Source organism: Phyllobates terribilis, unplaced genomic scaffold (assembly GCF_046119375.1).
Source record: "Phyllobates terribilis strain yellow unplaced genomic scaffold, ASM4611937v1 Scaffold_63__1_contigs__length_7903474, whole genome shotgun sequence".
In the NCBI taxonomy this organism is placed as follows: Eukaryota; Metazoa; Chordata; class Amphibia; order Anura; family Dendrobatidae; genus Phyllobates; species Phyllobates terribilis.
Genome location: NW_027362823.1, coordinates 1853768 through 1866969, shown reverse-complemented (window position 1 = coordinate 1866969; position 13202 = coordinate 1853768). Strand labels below are relative to the sequence as shown.

General features: G+C 44.7%; 1 long non-coding RNA gene across 1 annotated transcript in view; it reads left to right on the top strand.

The window, feature by feature from the left end:
* Positions 1 to 11242, top strand: part of LOC141192505 (uncharacterized) — a 48858-nt gene extending 37616 nt beyond the window's left edge. The window contains exon 3 of the long non-coding RNA XR_012265889.1: positions 11149 to 11242. This is a non-coding gene — a long non-coding RNA (uncharacterized lncRNA). The remainder of the gene's footprint in view (positions 1 to 11148) is intronic.
* The last annotated feature ends 1960 nt before the right edge of the window (positions 11243 to 13202 follow it).

Here is a 13202-nt window from a genome sequence, read left to right as displayed (position 1 = left end):
GAACCCTCCTGTTAGTTTTTGCTATCTTGTGTTTTGTGGCCACGTGACCACCTGCCTATATATTCCAGCTCTGCCCTTCTGGCTTTGCTGGACTTCAGTGTTGTTTGACTGTTTTGCTAGCCTGGTGCTTCGGTGCCTAGCTCTGTCAGTTTGCTTGGTCCTCTTGGACCTCTAGTACTTTTTGTCAATTTGTCTTTTGTGTTCTACAACAATTTCTGTTTAGGAAGTGTCCCATTTTTGTCCCAGTCCTTAGTTCTTTAGGAGCCCTTCCTTAATTCTATAGGTCTTCGTTCAGACTAGCCGAAGAAAAAAGTGGGTCTGTTGACTAGGAACAGGCAGCCCGCTACATCGTAGGGATTCAGCTTAGTCTTACTGTAGGGGCAGCTTTCCCCTATCTTTCCTTATTTCTTCTTGCAGATCATAACACACATAGCCTTACTTTGTTATTTAGATAGACAGATAGATAGAGGGCTGCCACCAGGAATTTCAGGGCCCAATATTGGCAACATTTTCAAGCTCCCTTGAGACTCCGCCCAGGCTCCACCCCAGCTCCACCTCCACCCCTCGAAACTTCCACAGTCCCACCACCAAATATTGGAAAAACTCCACTTCTGCACCACGCCCTCACCAATCACAGATTTACAGTTCCCACTCAACCATATATCACATACATAGCCAGCAACTTTTGTTTTGGCCAAAAGATTTTTTTAATCAACCACCACGACAAGTTAGACTCTTTTGGCTGGGCCCTACTTTACTCTAACCTATTAAACCTTTCTTAAAATATCCAATACTCTTTTTAGGTATATTTTTATTTCTTTTTCTTTAAAGGAATGTGTCACATACATTTTTTAAAATGACTAATAATATCACATTCAAGGAACAAAAACCATCACACCATAGCCGGACCACAATTTACCATCACATAGTCACCAAATAATACCACATACAAGGTATACTGCCACACCATGACCAGACCACATATTACCACCACATAGTGATCAAATAATAGCACATACAAGGAAAAAATACCGCCACACCATGGCCAGACCACATATTACCACCACATAGTGATCAAATAATACCACATACAAGGAAAAAATACCGCCACACCATGGCCAGACCACATATTACCACCAAATGGTCACCAAATAATACCACATATACACTGTGTGCAGAATTATTAGGCAAATAAGTATTTTGATCACATGATAATTTTTATACATGTTGTCCTACTCCAAGCTGCATAGGCTTGAGAGCCAACTACCAATTAAGTAAATCTGGTGATGTGCATCTCTGTAATGAGGAGAGGTGTTGACTAATGACATCAACACCCTATATAAGGTGTGCTTAATTATTAGGCAACTTCCTTTCCTTTGGCAAAATGGGTCAGAAGAGAGATTTGACGGGCTCTGAAAAGTCCAAAATTGTGAGATGTCTTGCAGAGGGATGCAGCAATCTTGAAATTTCCATACTTTTGAAGCGTGATCACCGAACAATCAAGCGTTTCATGGCAAATAGCCAACAGGGTCGCAAGAAGCGTGTTGGCCAAAAAAGGCGCAAAATAACTGCCCATGAATTGACGAAAATCAAGCGTGAAGCTGCCAAGATGCCATTCGCCACCAGCTTTGCCATATTTCAGAGCTGCAACGTTACTGGAGTATCAAAAAGCACAAGGTGTGCGATACTCAGGGACATGGCCAAGGTAAGGAAGGCTGAAAAACGACCACCTTTGAACAAGAAACATAAGATAAAATGTCAAGAATGGGCCAAGAAATATCTTAAGACTGATTTTTCAAAGGTTTTATGGACTGATGAAATGAGAGTGACTCTTGATGGGCCAGATGGATGGGCCAGAGGCTGGATCAGTAAAGGGCAGAGAGCTCCACTTCGACTCAGACGCCAGCAAGGTGGAGGTGGGGTACTGGTATGGGCTGATATAATCAAAGATGAACTTATGGGACCTTTTCGGGTTGAGGATGGAGTGAAGCTCAACTCTCAGACCTACTGCCACTTTCTGGAAGACAACTTCTTCAAGCAGTGGTACAGGAAGAAGTCGGTATCGTTCAAAAAAAACATGATTTAAATGCAGGACAATGCTCCCTCACATGCATCCAACTACTCCACAGCGTGGCTGGCCAGTAAAGGTCTAAAAGAAGAAAAAATAATGACATGGCCCCCTTGTTCATCTGATCTGAACCCCATAGAGAACCTGTGGTCCATCATAAAATGTGAGATCTACAGGGAGTGAAAACAGTACACCTCTCGGAACAGTGTCTGGGAGGCTGTGGTGGCTGCTGCACGCAATGTTGATCGAAAACATATCAAGCAACAGACAGAATCTATGGATGGAAGGCTGTTGAGTGTCATCATAAAGAAAGGTGGCTATAATGATCACTAATTTTTTTGGTTTTTGTTTTTGCATGTCAGAAATGTTTATTTCTAAATTTTGTGCACTGATATTGGTTTACCTGGTGAAAATAAACAACTGACATAGGATTATATTTGGTTTTTATTAAGTTGCCTAATAATTCTGCACAGTAATAGTTACCTGCACACACAGATATCCTCCTAAGATAGCCAAATCTAAAAAAAAAACACTCCAACTTCCAAAAATATTAAGCTTGGATATTTATGAGTCTTTTGGGTTGATTGAGAACATAGTTGTTGATCAATAATAAAAATAATCCTCTAAAATACAACTTGCCTAATAATTCTGCACACAGTGTAAGGGACAAATACCGCCACACCATGACCGGACCACATATTACCACCACATAGTGACCAAATAATACAATACTGATCATTAATAAAAAAAAAAAAAAATACTAATATTACCATAAGTGCCATTATACACAGGAGCTCTCTACATAGTAGACGGTGTACAGTGATCACCAGTGACATTATACACAGGAGCTCTGTATATAGTGTCAGTGTACAGGTAATACAGTGATCACCAGTGACATTATACATAGGAGCTGTGTATATAGTGTACAGGTAATACAGTGATCACCAGTGACATTATACACAGGAGCTCTGTATATAGTGTCAGTGTACAGGTAATACAGTGATCACCAGTGACATTATACATAGGAGCTGTGTATATAGTGTACAGGTAATACAGTGATCACCAGTGACATTATGCACAGGAGCTCTCCATATAGTGTATAGTGTACAGGTAATACAGTGATCACCAGTGACATACACAGGAGCTCTGCACATTAGTATATAGTGTCATTGTACAGAGAACACACTGACTCACAAGTGACGTCTCTAGTTGAAGTCCTTCATCTTCGCTTTTTTTCACTTTCATCCAGCGCAGACCGACCTCACTTCTTCCAGCCAGGACTCGTCTCTGCATAAAATAGCACACAGTTATCTAGAGCACATTCCCCAATTTCTACATTACGCAGCTGAATACAGATGTGCACCCACCATTAATATATAATTAGTTATTATGCAACCCACCATTCCAAATACAAATTGTAATCCACCACGGCCCCCCCCACTAACTGTAAATAGCCACTTTCTCCACCCAATAAATATATAAATTAAATAGCACCTGTACTCTTTCCCAATTCATTACCAGTCACACTCCTGCATCCTCAACACCCCCCACTCTGTACCTTCCGCTCCCCCAATTCATTATATTTACATGAACCCCTCCACTCCAATTCATTATGTCATGTTCATGCTCTCTCCCAACCTGTATTCATAATCATTTATTCTCCCCCACTCCCAATTCATCATTTGCTCTCCCCCACTCCCAATTCATTATTTGCTCTCCCCCACTCCCAATTCACCATTAGCTCTCCCCACCCCCCATTCAACATTTGCTCTCCCCACTCCAAATTCACCATTAGCTCTCCCCACTCCAAATTCACCACTAGCTCTCCCCACCCCCCACTCCCAATTCACCATTTGCTCCCCCCATCCCCACTCCCCATTCACCATTTGCTCTCCCCACTCCCAACTCATCATTTGCTCTCCCCACTCCCAATTCACCATTTGTTCTCCCCACCCTCCACTCCCAATTCACCATTTGCTCACCCCACCCTCCACTCCCAATTCACCATTTGCTCTCCCCACCCGCACTCCTAATTCACCATCTGCTCTCTACCCCCACTTCCAATTCAACGTTTGCTCTCCCCACCCCCCACTCACTATTTGCTCCATTCACCATTAGTTCTCCCCACCCCCTATTCCCAATTCACCATTTGCTCTTCCCACCCCCAATTCATCATGTGCACTCCACACTCCCAATTCACCATTAGCTCTCACTACCGCTCCCTCCCAATTGACCATTTTCTCTCCCCACTCCCAATTTACCATTAGCTCTCCCCACCCCCACTCCCAATGCACCATTTGCTCTCCCCACCCACCACTCCCAATTCACCGTTTGCTCTCCCCACCCCCAATTCACCATTTGCTCTCCCCACCCCCACTTCATCATTTGCTCTCCCCACCCCCAATTCACCATGTGCTCTCCACACTCCCAATTCACAATTTGCTCTCCCCACTCACCTCTCTCAATTAATCATTTGCTCTCCCCAACCACTCCCAATTCATCATTTGCTCTCCTCACCCCCCCATTCAGCATATGCTCTCCCCACCCCCCACTTCCAATTCACCATGTACTCTCCCCACCCCCCAGATCATTATCTGCTCTCCCCACCCCCAATTCACCATGTGCTCTCCCCATCCCCCACTCGCAATTCACCATTTGCTCTCTCCACCCCCCACCTTCAATTCATAATTTGCTCTCCCCACCCACCATGTGCTCTCCCCACCCCCAATTAATAATGTGCTCTATCCACTCCTCACTCCCAATTCACCATGTGCTCTCCCCACCCCCCACTCCCAGTTCACCATGTGCTCTCCCCACCCCTTAATTCCAGTTCACCTTGTGCTCTCCTCACCCCCCACTTCCAATTCTCCATGTGCTCTCCCCACCCCGACTCTCAGTTCATCATGAGCTCTCCCCACCCCCACTCCAAAATCATCATTTGCTCTCCCCACCCCCAATTCACCATGTGCTCTCTCCCCCCCCACTCCCAATTCATCATGTGCTCTCCCCTTCCCCCACTCCCTATTCTCCAAGTGCTTTCCCCAACCTCCACTCCCAGTTCATCATGAGCTCTCCCCCAAGACCATTTAATTAATTCTATTAAAAATAAATAAATTGATACTTACCTCTCATATAATCCCCTGCAGCTGCACTTCTGTACTGGCATCTTGGCCCTCTATGCAGACGCGTACGCGATGATGTCATTGCGTACGCACCTTCACCAGCACGTCCCATAAGAGGCGGAGGGACTGCACGGCCGTTCAGGTTTTATGGCGGTGAGAGCTCCAAGGGTCCCGGCACACGATACCCCAGTGTCGGCATATAAGTAAGCAAAAAAGATGGTAGCACTTAATAGAAAATTACATAAAAAATGGTGTATTTATTGGCCCGTGTGAACAGGTGCCAATGTTTCGGCTCAAAAGCAAGTGGATTTTTAATGCAACCAAACAAGCCTCATCAGGTCTAAGAAATGTATTTATTTTAATAAAATAAACAGTTTGTATTGTGGAGTCTGCTCCACTTCAGAGTTATTACATATATTGGGAATAACTCTTTAACCCCTTCCCACTTAAGGTACTTTTTACTTTCCTGACCAAGCCAAATTTTTTAAACTAATATGTGCCATTTTATGTGGTAATAATTTTTTTCTTGACACATTGTAGTTTACATTCGTGGTAAATTTAGGTCAATATGATAGACATTTATATAAAAAATATCGGAAATTTGATAAATATTTAGAAAAAGTCTCATTTTTGTACTTTGAATTTTGTATGCCAATGAAATGTCCCATCCCTCAGTTTTTCAGGACCATCTACACATTTGAAAAGATTTTGAGGGATCTATATGTCACGTATACACCTCAAAATATTCAAAACCGTATTCAGAAATTTTGTATAACCCATAGGGCTTCATGCAAAGTTAAATGAAAAATTACTTTTTATTATTATTAGCATGTGAAGGTATTTGCAAAGGGGGGTAGCAGAGGAATAGTGAGGCGAGAGATGAACTAGTCGAGCAGCAGAGTTGAGGATGGACTGGAGGGGTGCGAGAGTGTTAGCAGGTAGGCCACAGAGGAGGGTGCTGCAGTAGTCGAGGCGGGAGATGATGAGGGCATGAACAAGCAGTTTAATAGATTGAGGGTTGAGGAAAGGATGGATTCTGGGAATACTTTTGAGCTGGAGGCCACAGGAGGTGGCAAGAGCTTGGATGTGGGGTTTGAAGGACAGGGCAGAGTCAAGGGTTACTCCGGGGACAGGGGAAAGTGTGATGTCATTTATTGTGATAGAAAGATCAGGTGGGGAAGATATGCGAGATGAAGGAAAGATGATGAGTTCAGTGTGCGGAAACAGTTGGCTTATACTCGAGTATATACGGTATATACTTTAAACTGTAAAGTGTTAGTAACAAGGCAAATCAACAGTAGAACTAATATCAGTAAGCTTGGGATAGCAGAGAAAGTCTTTCACTATTTAACGTTAATGTTCTCTTCACAAAGGTGGTGTGCCCAGTCGTGTGAGTTTCCATGTAAGTTCTCTATGAAGCTCTGGCCCTAGCAGGGATCACTGGGTTTTCCGGCTAGGCCGCAAGTCTCTCTCTGATGTTCACTACTAGGACCAACCCTTCTCAATCACTATGTTTCCACAAAGTAAAATAATAGGAGCTATACTCACCTCCGGTGCTGGCACCATTCCAGCTGGATCACTGAGGGGCTCCCGCAGGAACTGGGAAGTCAATGTCTGTGATCCTAGCTGTTATCTTTAATTAACGCCTTTGATGCAGCAACCTATAGTATCAGTGGCATCTAGGTTGTCAAATAAAGGTAGGGGGCTCTTTTAGTCAACCAACTCACACAATGGCCCCCACAGCTGTAATTGTAAATCATGCCTCGCAGCATCGTGCAATAAAGCTCAACCAGGTTCACGTTCTGTAAAGGGACTAAAGTAAAAAAAGTAAAAAACAAAACGGTTTATAGAAACAAATAACAAATCCCAGGTCCCGTTCTTTGATGTGGACTTGGGAACTAAGCCGACAAATGATGGCTGCATTATTCAGCCATCATCTGCCTCTAACAGATGCGAGTGGACGGAAGCGGCCGTTAACCTGTTATATGCCGCTAACAATCTGTGATGGCAGAATTTACAGCGACTGGTCCAGGTGGGGCACACTGTTCTAACTGTCCCTGCATCATGATTGTGGGGTGCCAAAGGGTTGTCATGACAGCTTGAGGTTTTCTGAACACCCCAGTGCTTGTCATGACAATACTCTGTAGTATCGGTGTCTCTGCGCCTTGACAGGCAGAGACGCCGTCCCTCTTACCGCCGCGCTCCCCTCCCGGCGTCCTCCGTCGCTCCTGCTTCTGCCGGCGCGCAACTTCCCGGGCATTGTGCTTAGGGCGCGCGCGCGCTCCCTCCCTCTTAAAGGGGCCGCGCACGCCGTCCTAAAGAGTCCCCGGCCAATGACCGGAGGACCTCTCATATAAAAGGCACCTCCTCCAAGATGGAGGTGCCCATGCAAGGTTGTAGCTTTGTGTGTTAAACTCTGCTTCAGCCCTCAGGTCCCGCTGCCAGCCTGACTACAAGTCCAGCCCACCAGCCTGACTACAAGTCCAGCCCGCCAGCCTGACTACAAGTCCAGCCCGCCAGCCTGACTACAAGTCCAGCCCGCCAGCCTGACTACTAGTCCAGTCTGCCAGCTTGTCTACTCTGCAGCCCGCCAGTCTGTCTACAGTCAAGTCCGCCAGTCTGTCTATGGGCCTTGCCCGCCTGCTTACCTGGAAGCACCTGCCTGTTACCTGCCGTGCCTACCAGCCAGCCTATCTGGAGGCTCCTGCTTGTTACCTGCTGTGTCTGCCAGTCCGCTTACCCGGATCACCCGTCAGCCTGCCTGCCGTGCTCATCTGCTGTACCGGTCAGTCCCTGCCTTCTGACCCGTGGGAGTCACCTGCTCTCATACAAGGTCGGTCCCAGAGTAGCACCTGGTCCCTCTGCTCGGTCCTTCCCTGGTCACGGAGTCGATTGAGCCGCCGTATGACCTTGGTCAGTCCGAGTTGACAGCTACTTACGCCCCTCTGGTCCCTCCTTGCACCGCAGCGCAGAGGTTCCACCACCCGGATCCGTAACATACTCCTTTGAACACATGCCTGTGGAGAGTAGGAGACTGTGATTTTTGCTACATACTGAAGCAGGGCTGCCACCAGGAATTTCAGCACCCCATACTGGCAACATTTCCGGGCACCCTTGAGACTCCACACCAGCCCCGCCTCCACCCCTCAAACTTTCCACCGTCCCACCTCCCACTCTTGGAAAAACTCTGCTTGTGCACCTCGGTTTCACCAATCACACATAAACAGTTCCCATCGAACACCATATCACATACACAGCCATCAGCTTTTGTTTTGGCCAAAAGATTTTTTAAGCCTGCCACCACGACAAGGTAGACTCTTTTGGCAGGGCCCTACTCTACTCTAACCTATTAAACATTTCTTAAACTATCCAATATTCTTTTTAGGTATATTTTGCTTATTTTTCTTTAAGGGAATGAGTGACGTACATTTTTGAAACTAATTGAAACCAGATTGTGATAATTTTTTTATAATCTGTATTTCTGACTTCAGATTATTGTATCCTGTTTTCTGTACATTTATGGAAATCTGCTGTCTTGCCTGTTTGGAGATATGAACAATAGACATATGGATGTATATATATCACAAGACAAAACAGGGGACTCTAATTCCTAGGGAGAGTTTTCTATACATGTTCTCATGTTTAGTGACATGCAGATGTCATTGTGCAGGAAAGGGGAAGAGGTGAGCTGTGACACGACCTAATGTGAATGGTGGATTCTGTTATCTCTCATTGTAATCCTGCTGGCTATGATAATGAGGTGACTGCTGAAAAGGAATCTCTTCTGGACGTGTTATTCTATTAGAAAAGCAATTTCTGTTTATTTATTATTTATGATATAAGGGGTGACAAACTTTAAAGTAAATTCTTCCAAAAAGTTAAACTATGATTAAAAGGATTGCCAATTTTCTGGTTATTCTTTACCAATGTGTTTGAGATGATGATAAGGCACTTAGTATTATGGTCTTTCTTGAACTTCGGCACTAAATACGAAATATGGGAAATAGACTATATTTCTATGTTGAATTTCTGCATTAAGGGCCTTTTATTCATCTCACACACACATTGGTTAAGAATAACCAGAGCATGGTCAATGCCCTTAACATAAAAGTTTTGTAAAACATTCCCACTAAACATTTCACTAATTAAATCTATTTTTCATAAGAGTCATTTAGTTAAATCCTTTGGTCAATTGTGTAAAGTGCAAAATTATAATGTAACAAAACAAAGACAAAACGTATAACCAATTAATACAATGAAAATAAGGTCATTTTGTGATGTCAGAAAACATATTAAAACAACGATCTAAGGAAATGAACCATAATAATAAAGACGTATTTCCATAAATTCAAGAACAACAAACAATAGTGCGCTCTATCCTAAAAACTGAGCCCTAATATTAAATGGGTATTCCCATCTGGGGTACGGATAGTGCATCGCAGGGTCAGTCAGGTGCAGGTCTCAGAACTGAAACATCACTATCCGATCTGTTACATCTGTCTAATGCTAGGACTTTGGGTCAGTAATCCCGCAGTCAGGCTAGGACACTCATCCATAATACAGGGGAACATACATGGCAATAACACACTAATGTAAAACTGGCTGCAATGTAGAAGATGTGAAGATGCAAATTTACATGTATGGAACAGGCAGTCGTTTTACCTGCTGGTTAGAAAAATCCTTAATCAGGTCTTTAAAATTCAGGTGTCTGGCGAGCTCATGCTCAATTGACAGAAGGGCTCGGCTGTTTAACCGTTGTTCCGTCATTGTAGAATGCAGATAGTTCTTGAGAGTTTGCTAATGCTATCTCTCCTTCTGCTACTCAAAGTGGTTGGGTGATAAAAATTCTTACAATACACACCTCTCCAAATCTTGAAGCTCGAATTTGTAGATGGCGTTTAGTAAAGCCAGTGGACCCATGTTTTCTGTAAATGTAGCTTCATAAACTTTCCGAAGACGTTGCTACTCAGAAAGTAACGGTGATGTGAGATCTACCTGCCTTCCCATGGGTTGTTCCATCTCTTGCTATTATTTTGAATTATTTGGTTCTTTCCTAGAATGGGTGGTTAAGTATGAAACAGGTTCCTCCGCTATAATCCATTATCTTGACGATTTTCTTTTTGTGGGACCACCAGATTCCAGGTCCTGTCAATTTTTGCTGGACAATTTTATTTTTTTCGCGTCGTATTTTGGCGTTTCCTTATCCAGTGGAAAAACTTTTGCTACTACTTCGCTATCCTTTTTAGGAATTGAGATTGATTCCGTTGCCATGGTTTTTCACCTTCCCTCAGAAAAAAATTCAAAATTGCTGTCCCAGATTGAAGGATTTTGTTCTGTCCTCAAAGTAACACTATGTCAAATGCAGTCCATGCTAGGCCTCCTTAACTTTGCTTGCACAGTAATGCCTATGGGGAGAATTTTTCCAGACGTTTATCCCTCTCGACCAAAAGCATCAAGCTTCCCCATCATAGAATTCGGATAAAACCTCCTTTGAAAGCAGACTTGCTGGTTGGGAAGGAGTTCCTCTTGTCCTATAATGGATATACATGCTTTTAGTCATCGGAATTGACTAATGAGGATCTCTCCCTTTTTTCCGATGCCGCTGGATCTACTGGTTTCAGTGTCATTTTTGGAGACCAATGGTGTGCCGAACCTTGGCCGGAATCTTGGCGCACTGAGGGCTGGGTTAAAAACCTTACTTGGTTAGAGTTATTTCCTATCATCACAGCCATTTCTTTATGGGGCCCATCCCTCAGGGATAAACGGATCTGTTATTGGACTGACAATATGAGTATTGTACACGCCATAAATCACTTGTCGTCCTCATCTCCCCAGGTTATCAAATTACTCAGATTCCTGGTATTAAAATGCTTACGTTTAAACATCTGGTTTTAAGCCCGCCATGTTCCGGGTACAAATAATGTCATTGCTGATTCTCTTTCTCGTTTCGATTGGCAGAAATTCCGGGAATGTTTCCCCGCGGCCAAACCAGAGGGGCATCCATGCCCATCCCTCATGTGGGAGGTGGTAGAGAAAGATTGATGGAGTTGGTGAGATCTTCAGTGGCCTCGTCTACATGGCGTTCTTACGGTAAGGCATGGAATGAGTGGCATAACTTATTTGGGGATAGATCAGCAGCAGCATCCGACGCTGCCCGTCTGGAGGTCACAATCGAATATTTACTTTACTTGCGCAGCATGGGTGTTTCAGGAGCCGTAGCACAGAACCGCCTATCTGATCTCGGTGTTTATTTTAACCTCTTAGGTTGGATCGATGTTACTAAGGTTTTCATCATTCGGCAGGCTATTATGGGTTGGAGGAGGGAGCACACTCGTCAGGGGAACAGACGGCCCATTTCTTTCAGTTTACTTACCCGCCTAATCAACCCACTCCCGCTGTCCGCTCTTCTCCTTTCAAGTCTGCTCTACTCTCTGCCGCTTTTTGACTCGCGTTTTTTGGATTGGTGCTTTGCGCATTAGTGAATTGGTGTCCCCATCCAAGCGCACTTCAGGAGGACTCCAGTATGATGGTGTCACTCCCTGTGACCGAGGTCTCCGTATCCACTTTCGGAAATCGAAAATTGACCCGTCCGGTATTTGTTCATGGGTTCCCCTTCTTACCATCCCCGGTCCTATTTGTCCTTTAACGCTTGTTAATAATTACTTATCGTTCTGGCGATCTGGTGACTCCTTTTTCTCACATGAGGATGGTTCTCCTCTTACGGTTTTTCAATTTCAATCCCTTTTTTGGAAATGTTTAGCTTTCGTAGGCCTTCCTCTCAAGGTATTTGGTACGTACTCCTTTAGGATAGCAGCTGCTACCGAAGCAGCCCGTGCTGGTTTGCCTAACTCCGAGATCCAGCGCATTGGTAGATGGCGTTCCTCCTGTTTTGCAAGATACATCAGACCGAATTTATTGCTTCACTAACTTTATTATCTCTTCATAGTTGGTGTAAAACACACAGTATGGATACTGGGCCACTCTTACATCTTCTGGGCATCCCAAAGAGCAGAACGTCGACCAGGTGGCAGAGGTCTTGGGTTCCACGGCATCAACGTTTTTTGGAGAGGAATAAGAGGCTTGACCTGGCCTCAGGTTCTTCCCGAGGTGGTGCGGATAGCTGAGACTGCTTCCTCTCCCTTAATTCTAGTCCTGCATGCGGGCGGGAATGATCTCTGTTCCTTTCACCTAGCGGAGCTCCTCACAATCATGCGCTCCGACGTGGATAAATTCCACAGACTTTTTCCAGAGCTTACTCTGATTTGGTCAGAGGTCATGTCACGTGTTGCATGGCAGGGCGCGAGAGATGCGGCGGCAGTTGAACGTTCTGTGCGCACGCTTAATGCCCGCTTGTCCCGCTTTATCCGTTTTAAGGCCGGAGTGGTCATGAGGCATCACCAACTTGAGGGAGACAATTCCAGTCTTATGCTACCCGATGGAGTCCATCTGACGGAAATAGGGCTGGATACTTTTCTCTCCGGTCTCCAGGATAGCATAGAACAAGCTTTTTACCAAATGGGTGGGGGGCGGAGCGCAGTATAAATACTCCGCTCCTCCTTAGCGGTCATTTGCTCCATCTTGATGTTTTTTTCCGGTACGAAGTCTGACTTGCGCTGGGAGTCCAGCTGTGGCATATGGATTTGCACCCATTTCAGCTGGCTAATAGTGCCTTAACTGAGTTTTATACCAGTTACGTACTGAGCACGTCCTTTTTGGCTGTGACCGACTTCTACCCATTAAAAGGAGTTTTGGTTAAGATCTGTGTGTTGTCGTTATTCCATGGGACTTTTTGAGGAAATATTGTTGTTGGGTCTCAGCAGTCTGCAGGGCACGTCAATCTTTAATTGAATGCCCCTTGACTGCTGTGCCCTGCTGAAGGGGTTAAATTGTGTGTCCCATGTTCTTTTTCTCCTCTCCTCCTGGCTTTCACCCAATAATCCTCTTCTTCCTGCCTCTTCCCCTCTTTATAAGTCCAGACCCTGTGTGAAGCCCAGCTGTGCTTGGTATCACAG